The following is a 19477-nucleotide window of genomic DNA, read 5'->3' as shown; positions in this document are numbered from 1 at the left end:
TTCAATATTCCATATTTTATTAAAAGTTTGTATAAGGTAACAACATTGGAACGATGATTCAGAGATACAATGTAAGCCATTCAAGCCGAGCATTTAAATTAATCACAAATCATAATGAAAGAGTTTTCTTTCACGAACATATATCTAATTTGGGGATAAGTTAGCTATCGTACTAACAACCGATAATTTTACATTTTTAGCATTGCCTGTTCAAAAAACAGTATAAACTGAGGAGAGTGGGCCTGTACCCAATAAAAACTTTATATTTGTTCATTTTATTGTTTCTGTTCTGTTGTTTATATTGCCGTTGAATTACTATGCTTTAACATTGCGAGCATAAAATCCATATATAGATACTAGAAAGTATCATTCAACAAACCTTAAGTAAATGTCGACTACCTTTCCGAAACAGCTTTTAATGTTTAAGATAAGAAAGTAAAATGAGATTAATAATTTTAGAAAGACGCAAAGGTTATTAGCTTACCGCTTATACTACACTTATCATCGCATTCTAACAATTTATTTAAGATAAATTTAATGTTAATTTTCATAACGCGGGTCGTCTTATGTTTCCCGCCATCGTCCTTATTACTACGCATTGATTGACTTTCAACGTCAAACGGCAAAACAGCGAAATCAATCTTCACTGTTACTATATATCACGCATGGAATATTGCATTCGTTTGGTGTTGTAACCTCATCTTAGGCCATTAATACAAAAGTTCTTATATCCTTTTTGTTTTTAGGAAACCTTTAATGTTTGTTTTGGATGGGTAGTGGACTTTTAACAAAACAGCACACATATTATAACGATTTAAAAAATACAGTGTACTACATGTATTATGCTCATCTTTTTCTTAAACATGCAAATATTTGTCAGGATATTTATGGTTGTTTATATCTTTCATTTGACGTACTGTTCTGGCTGGACACTCTGTACAACAAGACTAAGTTCAGGATGGTACTAATGGACGCCTCTAGTCCAATAACCACAATAGCCACTGTCATTAAACTGTAAATAAACATAAGTATTGATTTAAACATATTTTATTGTTCAAGTAAATGTACAAATGTATATACAATGGGAAGTTGTCCAACTTATTTTAAGCCCTATCTCAATACAGTTTCTAAAAACGTTTGTACACATTAAGATGATGACTATATATTTACATTTTGGAAAGGGAGAAATAGATGGAGAAGGCAGATCACAGGCACAGAAAGATATACAGATAGGAGGGGTGGGGAGGAGGAAGAGAGAGAGAAGGCAGATCACAGGCACAGAAAGATATACAGATAGGAAGGGTGGGGAGGAGGAAGAGAGAGAGAAGGCAGATCACAGACACAGAAAGATATACAGATAGGAGGGGTGGGGAGGAGGAAGAGAGAGAAGGCAGATCACAGACACAGAAAGATATACAGATAGGAGGAGGGGGGGGAGGAGGAAGAGAGAGAGAAGGCAGATAACAGGCACAGAAAGATATACAGATAGGAGGGGTGGGGAGGAGGAAGAGAGAGAGAAGGCAGATCACAGGCACAGAAAGATATACAGATAGGAGGGGTGGGGAGGAGGAAGAGAGAGAGAAGGCAGATCACAGGCACAGAAAGATATACAGATAGGAGGGGTGGGGAGGAGGAAGAGAGAGAGAAGGCAGATCACAGGCACAGAAAGATATACAGATAGGAGGGGTGGGGAGGAGGAAGAGAGAGAGAAGGCAGATCACAGGCACAGAAAGATATACAGATAGGAGGGGTGGGGAGGAGGAAGAGAGAGAGAAGGCAGATCACAGGCACAGAAAGATATACAGATAGGAGGGGTGGGGAGGAGGAAGAGAGAGAGAAGGCAGATCACAGGCACAGAAAGATATACAGATAGGAGGGGTGGGGAGGAGGAAGAGAGAGAGAAGGCAGATCACAGGCACAGAAAGATATACAGATAGGAGGGGTGGGGAGGAGGAAGAGAGAGAGAAGGCAGATCACAGGCACAGAAAGATATACAGATAGGAAAGGTGGGGAGGAGGAAGAGAGAGAGAAGGCAGATCACAGACTCAGAAAGATATACAGATAGGAGGGGTGGGGAGGAGGAAGAGAGAGAGAAGGCAGATCACAGGCACAGAAAGATATACAGATAGGAGGGGTGGGGAGGAGGAAGAGAGAGAGAAGGCAAAAAATCACAGGCACAGAAAGATATACAGATAGGAGGGGTGGGGAGGAGGAAGAGAGAGAGAAGGCAGATCACAGGCACAGAAAGATATACAGATAGGAGGGTGGGGAGGAGGAAGAGAGAGAGAAGGCAGATCACAGGCACAGAAAGATATACAGATAGGAGGGGTGGGGAGGAGGAAGAGAGAGAGAAGGCAGATCACAGGCACAGAAAGATATACAGATAGGAGGGGTGGGGAGGAGGAAGAGAGAGAGAAGGCAGATCACAGGCACAGAAAGATATACAGATAGGAGGGGTGGGGAGGAGGAAGAGAGAGAGAAGGCAGATCACAGGCACAGAAAGATATACAGATAGGAGGGGTGGGGAGGAGGAAGAGAGAGAGAAGGCAGATCACAGGCACAGAAAGATATACAGATAGGAGGGGTGGGGAGGAGGAAGAGAGAGAGAAAGGGAAGGAAGTTTCAAGAATGACATATTCCCTGATGCTGACATCAGAAGATTAAACAGTTAACTGTTCGATGATTTCTGCTGTCCTATCACTCCATAAGTAACATAATAAGTATCAGTCCATTTTGTATAAAGACACGCCTATATTACTACTGTTAGGTTACAGTAGTCAAAGCCTATCGTTAATATATACGCATGTTATTATAAAATGTAGTTCAACTGTAAAACAGGATAAAGGCTTATGATATAATGTCCCTGTGTCACAAAAATTAAACTTCAATACTGATATGTCTACATATATCGGATCTTACAAAAATATTTCTGTGGTTGATAGTTTTTTTTGTTAGGAGAGATAACAATATATTTTCGGCCTTACCTTATGATTGTTTATTAATCCACATTATGATTTCATTGAAATACCTCTGCATTGTTTTTTTTTTTTTTTTTTTTTTTTTTTTTTTTGCATAAGACATGATGAGTGAACGTTTATTTATTAGTACATAATTTTTCTATGTTATTTTGGCCTCCCATATCCGTGAAATTTATGAAAATGAGGAATATTTCACAATTTTGGTCATTTGTTTTTCTGTCTAACAAACCATATAGCGCATCTTTGACAAAAACTTTATATTTCTTCTAAAGACAAATCGGAGGTGCATACATATTCTCAGTAAATATTTAGTTTGTTATTTGTAAATGTCAAGATTTCTCATTTTCATAAGTTATGCATATTTCGGATGGTTACCATGGCAACTGCAGCTGTAAAATTAGAAAACGTTAATTACGTTAATTACGGATTTGGAGGCCAAAATGGGCCCAAACCATTCTTAGTCGATTTAAGGTTTTAATATCTTTCATTTGGAAAATATTGCTTAATGTTGCCGTATGCATGGTCAAAACAGTGAAATTCAGGTAAAATCACAATTGGCGTCAAATAGCTTTTTTATTCATAGTAGCTCAAAATGAAGCACACCGTCATATCATTTTTATTTCATTTTCAACTTTGGTATGTACTTCTACATCCGTATTTCCAAAAAAATTATACATTTTGTTCATTTACAGACCTCGTATCACCAAATTGTTTCATTTTCATGTAGATATTCCATGTTTATGTGTTTATGCTTACATTTATAGATATAAAATAATGTTTCCTTTAGCTTTACTATAATATTTTTAAATTAAACTCTGAGTTTCATGAAACATTTGTCTAACACTTACTCATATTTCGTCCGCTGGTCTGCTTTTAATTGCATTTCGTCTTTAAGAATTCCATCGGCAACACAATTACAAACTGCAAAAGGCCCATTATCATTTGATATATTTTATAAATCTTTTTTTTTTTAAATGTATTTTTAGAATGTTTCGAATGCATGCAATCCCACACATAAGTATCTCATTGTGCTATGTAGGAACCAGCTATTTGCTGATTCAAAAGTTAAATTTCCCTTTTTATCTTAATAGCGTAATGAATGAAACGTTACATAAGTAGACAGGGTTTATGTTTAATACACTATAAACGAACATGTACCTATTTTAGCGGTAGTTTTATTTCAGCGCTTTTCGCGCTGTCTTTGAAGCACTACATTTAAGTACAGCGCGAAAGTTAGTATTGGGGTATTTCCAATATGGAACCACTGAATTGCTAATAAATATAATTTACAGATTTTCCCATCTGCGCTAAAAGCGGACTGCGAAGTACGTTTACAGTCAGTGATATCTAAGGCTGGATATACTGTCACTACCTTGTAGTTTTTTTATCCTGTCCGTCCCATTACAGCTCCCCGTGATATGGTTACACGAACAGCCGTCTTCACACTGACACACCTGGCTACAGTCGTCACCGTAGTATCCATAGTTACAGGCTTAAAATAGACAAATTACCAGGTAATGATAGTACATGTACATTCTGTTATTACATTATCTAGAAAGACATCGTTAAAGATGAGTTCCCGCTCGCGCATTTTCGTTTTTCGCAGACATGTTCTTTTTTCCTCCTATACACCTTTTCAATTTTCCTCAGTTGTATGAGTTTTGAGCTTTGTGTTAATGCCAACATGGTAAAATAACTATTATGGTTTAAGTAATTAAACAATAAATTTACAATCTTAATTTACTGTTGGTTTTAATGAATTGTTCAAGAGATATATATCTATGTGATATATATATCTATATATCTCTTTCAATAACTTATGATGCGAAACACTTGATATGGCTTAATTATAGTGCTATATGTCATATGACTGAAAAATATAGGTTTTTAGAATTTTACGCTTCATTTATTATCTTTATGGTAATTACCAATATCGAGGTCACTATAATTAAGCCATACATCTCGTTTGTTATGAGCCGTACACCACCGAGATTTTACATTGCTTCCATAACACAAATAGATGGGGCTGAGAAGTATTTTGCTTGTGAATCTATCCTAATATATAATAATAGAGTAATGTAGTACTGAATTATGTATTTATGGGCGATGAAAAGATCTTTTCCCGCATCTGTTCTAATTATGTCGGTACCTCCCTTGGTGTGGTGCATGTTTACATCTGTCAAGGTTTTTTCGGGACACTTCTCGAAAACCACTTATATATCTTTGTGTGGCTTATATACATTGGGAAACACTTGTACTAAACGTCAGTATCCAAAACAACGTCTCAAAATGCAGATAAAAGCGACAATCTTAGCTCTGTTCAAATCCTGATTTTCACTCTCGCTTCAGGGGGTACCTACTTCCGGTGTCATGACCATACGGTGGATTAATTTTTTTACAATATTCTCTTTTTTGATACAGATCATACGCCTAAGGATATTTTTCTGATAATAGACCAGACTTTGTTATGATAATTTCATCTATGTAACCGCCTCATACTTTTTCCTAGTCGAAAAACAAAGTTGTGATGTGTTATCATTATAGTTGTGATACTCCCTTATTGTTATAAGGTTTTACTCTGACCAAGGTAAGTCACAAAACTAAATTACCTTCTGCGCATGTTCGGCCTTTGTATCCAGGGGCACAGCTACACGAACCGTCCACAGCATGACAAGTGGCACCATTATGGCAGGCACATACTTTAGTGCATCCTTTCCCATAATACCCCCCTGGACACCGTTTATTACAGTCTATTGCATGGAACCCAGCATTGCAGACACAGCCACCTGATCACGTTCAATGATGTATACAAATTAATTTAATTAGCTTTCCCTATTTGTATCTGTTGTGAAATCCTCAGTGTGATTATACTTTACCAACAAAGTTATTAAGAAATGTATTACAAAATATTTTTTTATAAACAAGCAACTATGGCTTTAATATATCTGCTGAAGAGACATTTGAGTTTTCTTTCAGGTTAAAATCCTGGCTTTCTAATTATATTATACATGTAGTTTGCTATGTGGTTTTAAGGTAAGGATACTAAATATCTTTATTTGACATACTTGGAGTGCATTTTCCATTAAAGGAACAGCCTTTATAACATAAAAGCTGAGAGCAGTCTTGTCCACCCCATGGGTAGTGACAGTTACACCTTCCCATTATGCACTGACCATGACCGGAACAGTCCTCACGTTCACAGGTCGGCTCATGTATACAGAGTACCGTAGATACAGTACGTGGACATCGAAACCGAGGATCGTCCTCACTAAAACAATGATACGGAAGTGAGAGCGTCTCTGCTTTTGTCGTTGACATTTGTCACATACATACATCAAGATCAAACTAAGGTCAAATTATAATCCAAAGATTGTTACCACCAGACTCTTATTTGCGGTAACTACTTGAACAGAAATGGTATACTTGTCACGGTTGAATAGATTAACGTCCTATTTGTAAACAGGGTCATTTAAAGGCGACCTAGCGTGTATGCGATTGTTGTATGCGTGTGAAGTGTGTGTGGTGCGTGGTTCTTGTTATAACGTTTTGTAGTATGATAACTCTTGCCCTTTTAATATTACGATCACAGACCAATTAATTCATCCCATCTGAGATCATCATACTGACAAATATACAACGGGCAAACTGGTCGTCCCACTCCAAATGCGAAGCGCTATAGCAGAGAAAACACTACCACTTTTATAGATTCTTTTGTGTCTCCACCAGGGGATAGACCCCATAGCCTCTCTCCCAAGAGCGAGCGTCCAACTCATGGCCAAAAGTGAAGCGGAAATTAGGAAGGAGAAAGCCAGCTAGAAAAAAGAGAAACTATAGTATCCTATTTTTGGTCGCCTTTCATGGTTTTTACACCCTAACTGCATGGACAATATGTAGCTATCAAATGAGTTTGTAATAACAAAATTAAGATGAGTTATAAACCCTAATATTTATTGGGTGATTTTTGGTATGTCAGTCTCACCAGATATCAGGAGGGTTGTTGATCATCGTGTCATTTATCAGTAGTGACGAAGAGCCTCCTCCGTCTAAGTTCACGGCCTGTACCGCGCCAAACTTCAACAGAATATCAGCAAACTGATGCAGGTTAACCCTACAATGAGTCATCAATATCTAACGCATTTATAACACACATTACACTAATGTTCTGTTGACAGTATTATTCTATAAAATAAATCAACAAAGTATCTTTATCAGTATTATTTCCATTCCAAAAGTAGAATTTAAGCTTGTAACATGACAATATGCATGGTCTCCCTTTGATTTATGGGTAATGAACCGGTCGTTACTATATGAATGATTTCAGTTTTCCGAAGTAAAACTTTGACGCCCAGACAAAGATGTCATTATGTTCTTCTAACAAATCAACATGATTCTATGGTTGACAATTTCCATTGTAATTAACTGGACTGAGTCCAAAATGTATAGTTTAGCTTCCACTTCGTATTGAATTTTATGAATTAATGAAAAGTACAATCAATTGATTATTAAGGACTGAAAACTAATGTGAATGGCGGAGTCTGAATACAAACATTACCCTCTTTCGTTCGTGTTTCCATCAATCTGTATCAGCATCACCCTGCCGTCTTTGTCGACAGCAATAGCTGACCTGGCAGACGGCGAGTTCGTGAAGTTGTACCTGGGGGCTAGGGTAGGAAAACATTCATACGGTGATAAATGGATGCTAGGGTAGAAGAAACATTCATACGGTGATAAAACCCATGAGGTAGCAGACTTACCGTGAACGAAACTTTTTCAGTTTTGTAAATTGTTTTATATAAAAGGATGTCGTTGATATGTTACTTTGTTTCATTGAATTTTCCAATGTATCAAACTCATTATTTTAAACAGTTAGCACACTGTGTTTTACTGCTCCGTTCACATAACGAATCGATTAAAATAGTGTGGTATCTATGAGAATGACACGAAAACAAACTACCCAACTTAACATATTGACGAAGTAATGATAATGACGCTACTGATAATAGGATTACTTCCCCTTAACTTAAAGATGTCATTTAGTTATTCATTGTCTACTTGGGACATCTCTCATAAATCAGGCGCTCTAATGTCTTACTCAGCACAATTAATGTTGTTTTAAGACAAAATATGCATACAATTAAGTATATATTACCATTCCATTAAGATTCCTTTTAAATGCATTTATTCTTCCACAATTTCCTTGGAGTATCTGCGTATTTGGCCACATACCTTTGATTGGCGCGAAACATTCGTACCCCAAACTGTCGTTGACGTTAACTTTGCCGTCCTTGATAAGCCAGATCACTCCACTGACGAGCTGGGTGAATTTTTGTCTCTTCATGTCATCCGCTGTTAGGTAACTATAGACGTATAAACAATATCATCTCATAAGCATGCTTCATATCTGGTGGTGAACCAGTTATTATACCAATATTAGGCGATATAGTAATTAACATGTTTACTGTTTTATTATATTTTCAAGTACCAACTTAAGTTCACACATTCGTATATCAAACACATGTAGTCATTATCTTTTCAAATCCACTGTTATTGCCTATTATTTTACCTATTCTCATATATAAATTCAGATCATAAATATTGTAAAAGTATCAGTTATGTACGTCAAAAGATTTTTGAAGATGAAAACAAGACCTAAAATAACTTTTTTTTCTATTTTTTACTATTATTTTGTCCATTTAATGTTTAACATAGGTTTGTATATCAAAATAAAAGCATACTCAGTTTTCACACTGATGCCTGTGGAATGTACCAATCACCTGCTGGGAGAAAGCCGTGTCAACAAAAACGATAGCACAAAGGATTACAAACTCAACTGTGACTGTATCAATTATGGCTGCACCGTACAGGTATGTCCTGCTATAGAATAAACTATTTACAGATGTATCCCTGTTATCTTAACAGCAAACATTAGGATGACTTTTATTTTTGATGAAGCAGTAACACGACTAGAAATGATATATTTATGATTTTTTCCAATGATAAATTATCAAGATGTAGATAGCCTTTGGTTGTGTTCTTAATTTTCGGAGAAGACGACTAAATCTGTAATCGTATAATGGGGATTCCCTTTGATTAAAGTAAGACTGTTGTACAATCAAAACTATTTATTACAGTTTTCTCTCTGGACTACAACGGTCATTGATTCATTGATCACTCCCATGAGATCCCTTCACAGACTTGCATATGTTACTTTGCAGTTTGCCTCTCGAGAAAAATTCTCTGACAAGAGATAATTAATACAGTTCAATTGTTGTATATTTGCATCAAACATATTCTGATAAATGTTTCTGATAAAGTATATCAGTAACTAATACCAAAATTACCAATTACATGTATTACTATAATCCAATCGACTTGAGGTTAACGAAATCTAGAGAGTTCTATATGCTGGATGTTATCTATCTTTTTTTAAATTATAGCAAAAAGTAAAGATTATACAAATATCACTTACCCTACAAAGATGTCGCCATTTTTCTTAATTCCGAAGTGGACATTTTGTATCCCGCCAGAGTCACGGACGAACCTTCCATCACTTACAATATTTCCTGTAAACGATGATAACATTCCTTGAAGCAAATCAAGTAAAACGATCATTTCTGTTTTAGCATTAAGACGGTTTTTCACATAACGAATGCTACCAATGGCAACTTCTGTACCCCTAAGATATGGTTACTATGCTCAAAATAGAAATAGAGATATTGAATTCCACTACAGTCAACTCTTATAAGACATACATTTTTATCCCATAAGTTAATAAATTATATCTTCATAATAATATTTTTTTAATTTGTATGTGCCGTACTTTTCATATTCACGAATCAAAAAGAACTTTTAATATCTTATTCACTATACATTTTGAGGACGAGAATACCAAAATGCATAGGTTTGAGTTTTACAAGTACAAATAAGAGCTGAAATGATTTTTTGGCAGTACTCACAAAAATCATATTTACATCTACAGCGCAGTGAAATGAGTACATACACAGATAAAGTCATATTATGAAGCCAAGTTGTGCTGTACAATTTCTCTTCACATTTTTACAGTGTTGTTAGTAATTGTAGAGTGATTTTTGCTTGTATGCTTTCATGTTAACATATATAAAGCATAACGAATTATACAGTACACAAATTCGGAGTTGAAACCAGTGTGTATAAGGCATTAGAAATGTTTGTCCATTTGAATGATTTTCACAGCCTAATTCACCAAACCTGGTGGTTTTCAATAGATCGCTGAAGAAAACATAGTATTTTGGCCTAAAATAACTTCGGTCGTTAAATGATAATATGAGTATTTATATCAGATATAACATAAACATCACATCTTTGTTTGTAATTCATTTTTTTGACTATGTATTAACAGTGTTACTTGAGAGTTTTAATTTTGTTTGCAGTGATAGAAAAAACCTCTATACTAGAATTATAAAAAATATCATAGCACTATTGATATTTACTCAAAAGACGATATAACAACATCTTAATCCAAACTATGATAGATGTCAAAAGTGATTCCTGTAATTGTTACTATCTCAGTCCTGTAGTCCTGTAGTGTATACACATCGAAATACTCCATGCAAATATGTCTTGATAAATTGACGGGTACTAACAAACTAAATCTTTTTAACACATAAATGGAATCGATCCACAATTAGATATTTTTAATCTGGTGTAACAATGGTGCAGTGAGAAAGAAGGGATGGGGAAGGTAAAAGATTCCAAATAAATCCAAAACTGCCTGCTGTTTTCAAAGAAACTTTTCACTCAAGGTTTATTTTGTCTCATGAAAAGTAAAAAAACAAATCTGACCTTTATAAGCAGGATGCACGATAGAAATGTGAATGGTGAATAAAACAACAGTACATTGATATATAATGATTGATAATATAGAAATGTGAATGGTGAATAAAACAACAGTACATTGATATATAATGATTGATAATATAGAAATGTGAATGGTGAATAAAACAACAGTACATTGATATATAATGATTGATAATACTTATATATTAAGTGACTGATGTAATCTAAATTAAAGTTTAGTTCAAACATATTTAATTGTCAATACAAAAGACAAAAGGACCAGACAAAAGTTATTACAACTTATAAAAGCCTTCTCCTTACATACAACGACGAAACAAGAGACAATAGACTTAAACAATATAAATAACATTAAATACAAAATTTACTTTTTTTGGACTTATGAATTGATACACGTGTCTCAAATACTTTTGTTTATATGATCAGCATATAGCTTGCTGCTACATAGTAAAACATAAATCAACATTCAAGTTTCTTAAGTTATCTAATAAAATAATTCTGCCATTCACATACTTATTACATTGGGAAAAATGATAGGCACTCTCACACTTATGACCACGGATACAATTTGAACTGTTCATCTAAACGTGTAAAGCCACAGAAATAGTTGATTAACACATTAGCTTTTACAATGTCAGACGTAGCCAGGGAATCAGACTCAGGATCTACAAGAGTTGGAATTTGTTGAGATGTTTGACCAGTCTTCATCAAACGCTTAACAAGACGCCAATATGGTTTCAGATCTGAACTAAATTTTTCGTCAATAAGACCATGAACGTTTTCGTAAAAAATTAGCCGGGAGTCACATATCTTTATAGTTAATGACTTTTATCATAACGAAAACGCTCATGTTGGCATTACCATTATCTAATTCTACGACACATTCAGGCAAAAGGAAGGTACACATAAATATAATATCGTTATCGGTCGCAGGGCGTACTCAGTATTATGAAGTATTTGACCAAGAGCGGGAAGTTGTTTAAATCTTGATTTTCACGTTCTTTAGTTGATTCAACCATATTTTATTATTGGAATGCACACTTTTGTGGTCACGTGATTCCCGACAACAAACCTTTTTATAATGTATAACGATTGCATCGAAATTTGTTAAGAACATTGGATGTAGCATTATAACTTATTACACCCAATTTTCTACTGAGAATAATATCTTTGTATGACAACTTTTTAAACTTTGAAAAAAATTTTTTTTTTGAAAATTCCTGATTTTTTTCCTAAATAGGGTATATGGCTAAATCCAAGTTCCTAGTTTATCTTATTCAGAATATGTAAACATACCGTAACAGCCGGCTCCAGCACCAAACTCATAGAAAAATCCTGCATTCATAGCAACCAAGCAAGATTTCAGTTCCGTTGTCTTGGAAACAAACGTGCGGTTTACGTCACAGCCGCCGGAAACCAAGGTTCTAGGACAGACAAGGTCTGGTATGGGTAGTTCACACGCACGTGACGTACAACAAGATGGCGTTCACCGGCGTTCTCGTAGGTGTAGCGATAGTTGACGAGGGGAAATTGAAGTGATATGGACTGGAATCCACTAGACCGAACGACTGCGGATGAAACTCGGCCTGATTTGATCGGTGAACATCGTGTCGCATTCAAATTGTTGTGTAGTGCGTTAACAATCTGGAGTGATGACAGCAAACTGTGAATAAAATATATAATATTACAAAAAAAGAATTCAACACATCATATCAGACAAGATAAAATATTTCAAACAAGCGTGGAGATTAAGATATGATTTTATTTGGTAACATTATAAAACAATAATCATACCAGTGTTTGTCAGTTCATTAAACTACCTGTGCAGTAAAGTATAACCTAAAGTCTGCTTTGATTATCTTCTAGACTATAACATGCATTGACTTCAAACACATAACATAAAACAAAAATCTATACTTTAAACACGGTTGTTGGGTTTTTAGCTCACCTGGCCCGAAGGGCCGGTGAGCTTATGTCATGGCGCGGCGTCCGTCGTCCGTCGTCCGTCGTCCGTCCGTCGTCCGTCCGTCAACATTTCCTTTAAATCGCTACTAGTCCTAGAGTTCTGCATGGATTGTAACCAAATTTGGCCACAAACATCCTTGGGGGAAGGGGAACAGAACTTGTATAAAGTTTGGCTCTGACCCCCCGGGGGCAGGAGGGGCGGGGCCAATAGGGGAAATAGAGGTAAATCCTATAAATCGCTACTTGTCCTAGAGTTCTGCATGGATTGTAACCAAATTTGGCCACAAACATCCTTGGGGGAAGGGGAACAGAACTTGTATAAGAGTTTGGCTCTGACCCCACCCTGGGGGCAGGAGGGGCGGGGTCCCAATAGGGGGAAAACTAGAGGTAAATTCCTAAAAATCGCTACTTGTTATCCTAGAGCGTCATCTGCAATTGGATTGGGGGGGGGGGGGATAGAAACCAATTTGGCCACAAACATCTCATTGGGGGGTGGGGAAACAGATACTTGTATTAAAGTTTAGGCCTCTGACCCCCCCGGGCGGCAGGAGGGGCGGGGCCCCATAGGGAAATAGAGTGTAACAAAAGCACCTGATTACATCGCTACATTGGTCCCCTCCTTAGGAGTCCTGGCATGGATTGTTAGAACGCCCCCTATTTGGCCACAAACATCCTTTGGGGGAGACGTGGGAAAGAATCAGTGTCTTGTATAAAGTTTGGTTCTTTGAACCCCCCGGGGGCAGGAGGGGCGGGGCCCAATAGGGGAAATAGAGGTAAATCCTATAAATCGCTACTTGTCTTAAGAGTTCTGCATGAATTGTAACCAAATTTGGCCACAAACATCCTTGGGGGTAGGGGAACAGAACTTGTATAAAGTTAGGCTCTGACCCCCGGGGGCATGAGGGGCGGGGCCCAATAGGGGAAATAGAGGTAAATCCTATAAATCGCTACTTGTCCTAGAGTTCTGCATGGATTGTAACCAAATTTGGCCACAAACATCCTTGGGGGAAGGGGAACAGAACTTGTATAAAGTTTGGCTCTGACCCCCCGGGGCAGGAGGGGCGGGGGCCCAATAGGGGAAATAGAGGTAAATCCTATAAATCGCTACTTGTCCTAGAGTTCTGCATGGATTGTGACCAAATTTGGCCACAAACATCCTTGGGGAAAGGGGAACAGAACTTCTATAAATGTTGGCTCTGACCCCCCGGGGGCAGGAGGGGTGGGGCCCAATAGGGGAAATAGAGGTAAATCCTATAAATTGCTACTTGTTTCTAGAGTTCTGCATGGATTGTGACCAAATTTGGCCACAAACATCCATGGGGGAAGGGGAACAGAACTTGTATAAATGTTGGCTCTGACCCCCCGGGGGTAGGATGGGTAGGGCCCAGTAGGTGAATTAGAGGTAAATATTCGAATTCCTTCAGAAAAGAAACAATGAACCTGTATTTAGAACATTACTTGGCATTACAAACCAGGTGAGCGATACAGGCCCTCTGGGCCTCTTGTTTTAATTCGTTATGGGGTTCTACCGAAATCCTCAATATCGCCGCATAGACTTGGGGTTAGCATTGAACTATTATACTTACAACGCAGAAGCTCATGTTATTATTTTGTTATAATACACAATCAATTGAGCGTTTTTATTTGATATTTTGAGAATTTCTTTAAGTTTCAAAAAAGAACCCCTGTTACATGGTCAATGGCGAACTGGGTATATATCTTATCTGACATTAAAATAAAGATGGTTAACTATTATGGCTAATTAGTGTTTGATTTACTTCATGAACCCCTATATCAACAAATAACACTATGAGAGATCCCATAAGATTTTAGATACAATTTACTTCCACAATTAAAGGTTCCAAAAATTTCTTGTTTTTACTTATTTTCTTTTAATAATTGATCAAAACTTGATTATGATACAATTGTTTCATACAGTACATATCCCTCAAAAATATGTTGGTTCAGTATTTCCCAGACTCTTTATATTCCAAATATTCTTGTGCTCCTTACTATGGTAATGAAAAAATCTGTATCAATATTAAGCCAACCCCTAGTATCGAAAGGTACTCACAAACATAGTACGAACAAGTAAATCAAACAAAGAAAAATGGGAAAATAGGGTATAGGGATGGAAATGTGTGTATTTTTCAATCAAATATTTTTTTTAATTGCATAATTTCTCGTCGTTCGGTTGTAATAAATCCTTTCTTACTTGAAACCCATGTAATAAACTTTACTTATTGACCATGAAATGGGATTATGTGTGGACACAACTGTGGGTAGCAAGTGACATACTTATTCACCATACGTTTTCCCATTAGTGAGATGGTTGGGAAGTATGCAGTAAATAAATGGAAAAAGGTTTAAATTTTTTGATGTAATATTTACATAATACATCTATGAAAAGGCATAAATTCTGTAGCGAGATTCCATTCGTGTTATAAAAAGTCGAATGAGGACTAGCACTGCTGGGACCAATGGGAGAAAGTGAGGACAAATCACTATTGAGTGGTGCTATTGTTTGCTATTGAAAACTTATCCCTATATCTACCAGTGAATGGATCAATACCACATACCCGGGGTCCCCACATATGTAAACGTTTTCGTGTAGATTTTCGAAAGTGGTGGAAGTATTATTGTGTCCAGTTTTTTAAGTCTTGGCATAAATAATAATTTTGGATCTTGTTGATCCTATTCCATATTGAGTAACAATACTTAGAGGATTTTACGTACCTGGTTTTCGACATATGTATGGAGAACGCACTATTTAATTTGTCTGCAATCCTAGGAGATTTATAGGACAATAAATCCTCCAAGAAAGCAGTTGAATGTTTGAATAAGTTCTCAAAATTTTCTCACATCGTCTGATAATTATTTAACTATTAATGATATATCAGTCATCCTCATATATATAACTTTTTAGGAGAATAGGGAACAATCCCTAGGCACATACATCTACTGGTCATAAAAATGGTCACTCTCTCTCATATATATTTCTGGACAAACATTTTACCAAATTGTTCGAATACCATTCATTCATTCGTGATTACCAAATAACCAAATAGCGAATTGTATGAAAACGTTTATATTGACTGTTGTAAAGTCACTCGGTAAGAGGACTGCCAAGTATCTGCATACACAGTTATAAATAGATGGTACGAAATGATGCACAAAGGAAATATACCTTTCGTATCCAATATTTTTACGCCTTCAGGAAAGATATCATTATATATGTTGTCTCACATATATTAATAAAAATTATAGTTAAATTATCTGTCTGTCGATTTAAAGTATTTTCCATTGTCATATCTTACAGGTTGTTAGTGATGATACTGTCATATAGCCGGTGTAACGTTGAAAATGGACCCCCGTTTAAAACACAACACAACACAACACACAACAACACCACATAACATAACAACACAACATCACACAACAACAAAACAACAAACAATGTCTGACAAACGTAAAATCGTCGAAAATATAATCATAAAAAATCATTAAGAAATAAATTAATAATATCCCATAATTATAGTTTTGTAACACTATCCACTGGTACTCGGAAGTGAACACCACATAACAATTCCTTTTATATTTACTACGTTACCTCAGTGTCATATAGCAATTCCTCAGTCTGAGAACAATTAAATTAACATTATCTAAACGGGCGAACAAAATAACTATAGAAAAAATTAAAGTTTTGTATTCTCCATAATAAACATACAAAATATTTAAATGAGGTATTTTTTATACGATGATAACAATAACAAATTTCAATTCAAATCGAGGTGATTACGTAATTTAAATACCAGCACAGAAGGGTCGCTTATATTAGAAATGGCGATAACAGAATTCGAGAATTATGTTTGTGCAGAAACATATATTGTCTATGTTGACAGGTAGAGGGACATCCAGTTTATAGGCATTTTCCCTTGGGTAACTACATTTAAGTGTATTCTTTTAAACATGATACTTTTGCATCAACACAAAGTTTAAACATTATATCATGGTTTGATGTGATCATTTTATCCAATTGATGGTTATTTAATATGATTTTTGAAAGTATGAAAATGAGCAATTTTACCTGGTTTTTCGAAAATCAGGCATTCAAAACCGGAAGTGCATTTTGTTTTATTAACATATAAGCTAAAAATATTATTTTTTCTTTCCAAAATCGTACTCAAACCATCTGAAATTACTTAACTTTTATAACATATCAAAGTTATTCTGCTGTATTTAACTATTTAAGAGTTTATCTAAAAGCCCCTAGGGACATAGAGAGGTACATCTGCCTATCATAAATGTATATATGTTTCTGGTTTGTGCAACAGTTATATATGTGAATGTACTAGGGTCATATTTCAACAGACCATCCGTTGATAGTTTGCCAAGGTAATTTTTCAACGGTCATTTTTCAACAGACCTGCCGTTGAGAATTGACCCTAGACACCGTCAATTTTCAACGGCATTCGGGGTCCGTTTTCAACGTTGAAAACTGACCCGAGGTCAATTTTCAACGGAGGTCCATTTTCAACGTTACACCGGCCGAGTCATACAGACCTTGACCCTGTATTATCGGGTGCAGATATGTGTCTGTGCACCGACCAGCGTTGTCTCTTGTGCATGCCACACTTCATTATTTCATTTCACAATTAAACATTCACAGCATCTGTTCGAATATAATCCCATAACCCTTATTTACGTTGTGTATACGTTACCTACCAGGCGAGAATCAGTCCTTCAAATCCCTGTATTCCTATCACATCCATATCATATCCACAACTACCCTGACTAACCTCATAGTCATGCATGACTTAGTGCTATACACAGGACACGGTATTATAATTCCTGGACAGATAAGTTATGGAGCTCTTAAAGCGAAAATTTACTTGTCTTCCTACGATATGACTTACAATACTATTGGTCCGTCAGTCAAATTGAGCGTATATCCACACCTGATATTTTACGACCAAATGTTTTTATGAACCCTTTAATATCGGGCTACCGATTACACAAACAACATATAATATTGCATTTGGTTGCCAAATGATTATTATATATAATTCTTACTTAAAACGGGATCGATTTATTGATCGATACTTCCCTAGTTTACAGGTACTTCTAGTCATAATGCCATTCCGATGACCACCATATTGGATTTGGTCCAAAAACTTATATTTAAGGATTAGCTTGAACATATTTTTTATGTTATGGAGATGTAACTCAAAAATCTTAGTATACTCTAAATAAACCGTTAAGCGGTTTATGATGAGAGTACACTCAGATTTTTGTGTTATATCTCCATAACATAAAAAATCTATTCAAATTAATCCTTATAATTCAATTTACTAAAGATAATATCTTCAATACTCAAAATTCATTTTGGGACTCTTTTGTTTAGGAAATCATTACGCCGTCATCTCAGCCAATCAGAAGCAACTTCAAAAACGGCGACGCCATTTTTTCCTTTATTGGCTGATAAAATAATTTTAAGCCAATGAAAATGCTCGTAACAAGCAAAATTGAATCATATCAAATATAACAAAGGAGATATATTTATGGAAATGCTTCTGTAGTATTACACATAGTTTTAAAATGTATGTTTAATAATAATGTCAATACATTTATCTGAATCAATTATGAATGGAAAATTTTCTGTGCTCAATAATGACAAAGAGAGGTTTCCACTATGGGTATAAATCAACTTGTAAAACTTAAAGGTCTGCTAACACTTCTGGTCATGGGGTAATAAAGATAGAAGCCATCCCAAAATAAAAGAAAACTTGAAAACTAGGATACAGTCCACGTTAGTCATGTAGATGTTTTAAAAAAAATGCAGCATACTGACGGCAGGAAAGAGTAGGAACGCCGACTCTATCGAAACAGGCGCAGAAAATGTACATTTGTATACTGAAAAGACGACTCCATCGAAACAGGCACAGAGAATGTACATTTGTATACTGGAACGCCGACTCTATCGAAACAGGCGCAGAAAATGTACAGTTGTAAACTGGAAAGTCGACTCTATACCGTTTCTCATGTACATTTTGTACCGTTTGTGCCAAAACGTTATTGACATTTTCCAGGTAAGTACCACTGTTTTGGCTGTTTTTGACGAACAGTTTTTGTTTAGACTAGTTCTTGAGTATCGAGGATGACCCTATAACTCTGATGTTCACTATGACATTCCATAGCCGATTCAGTTTCTACAGGGCCAGCGGGGACGGGGAATGTAGTATAATTGTGTATACAAAGGATATCTGGTTATACATGACTTCCCATGACTGAGATCAGCCATGGTTTGTATTCTCATAAATTCAAGATAAATCTTCTGAGATAAACTATAATTGTAGAGCCCGCAGACACTATTGATTTTCACATCTGTCAATAAAAACACATCCTACATATCTTTAGAGACAGATGGCTTTAATACACAGAAAACTTGTCAAGTTTATTCTTCTTAAACCACAGATTCTCGAAATCTGTATCCTTTTAATAGTAATTTTGATTTAAACCATATTTCGGTATACTGTTATTATTCAGATCCTCCGTATAACTTGGAAAAATAAAAGTTTTGAAACTAAAAGGCAAATATGTGTTTAATAACAAAATACCGCCATACATAGCTCACTAATTACTTACCATACATAGCTCACTACATTATCTTACCATACATAGCTCACTACATTATTTTACCA

At 35.9% G+C, this 19477-nt stretch overlaps 1 pseudogene; it reads right to left on the bottom strand.

The window, feature by feature from the left end:
* LOC138316074 (N-acetylglucosamine-1-phosphodiester alpha-N-acetylglucosaminidase-like) lies at nt 1-17646 on the bottom strand (annotated as a pseudogene).
* Between the last annotated feature and the right edge of the window lie 1831 nt (nt 17647-19477).

The sequence above is a fragment of the Argopecten irradians genome, chromosome 2 (assembly GCF_041381155.1).
Source record: "Argopecten irradians isolate NY chromosome 2, Ai_NY, whole genome shotgun sequence".
Taxonomy (NCBI): Eukaryota; Metazoa; Mollusca; class Bivalvia; order Pectinida; family Pectinidae; genus Argopecten; species Argopecten irradians.
The sequence above is the reverse complement of the archived record's forward strand: the minus strand, read 5'-3'. Positions and strand labels throughout refer to the sequence as shown.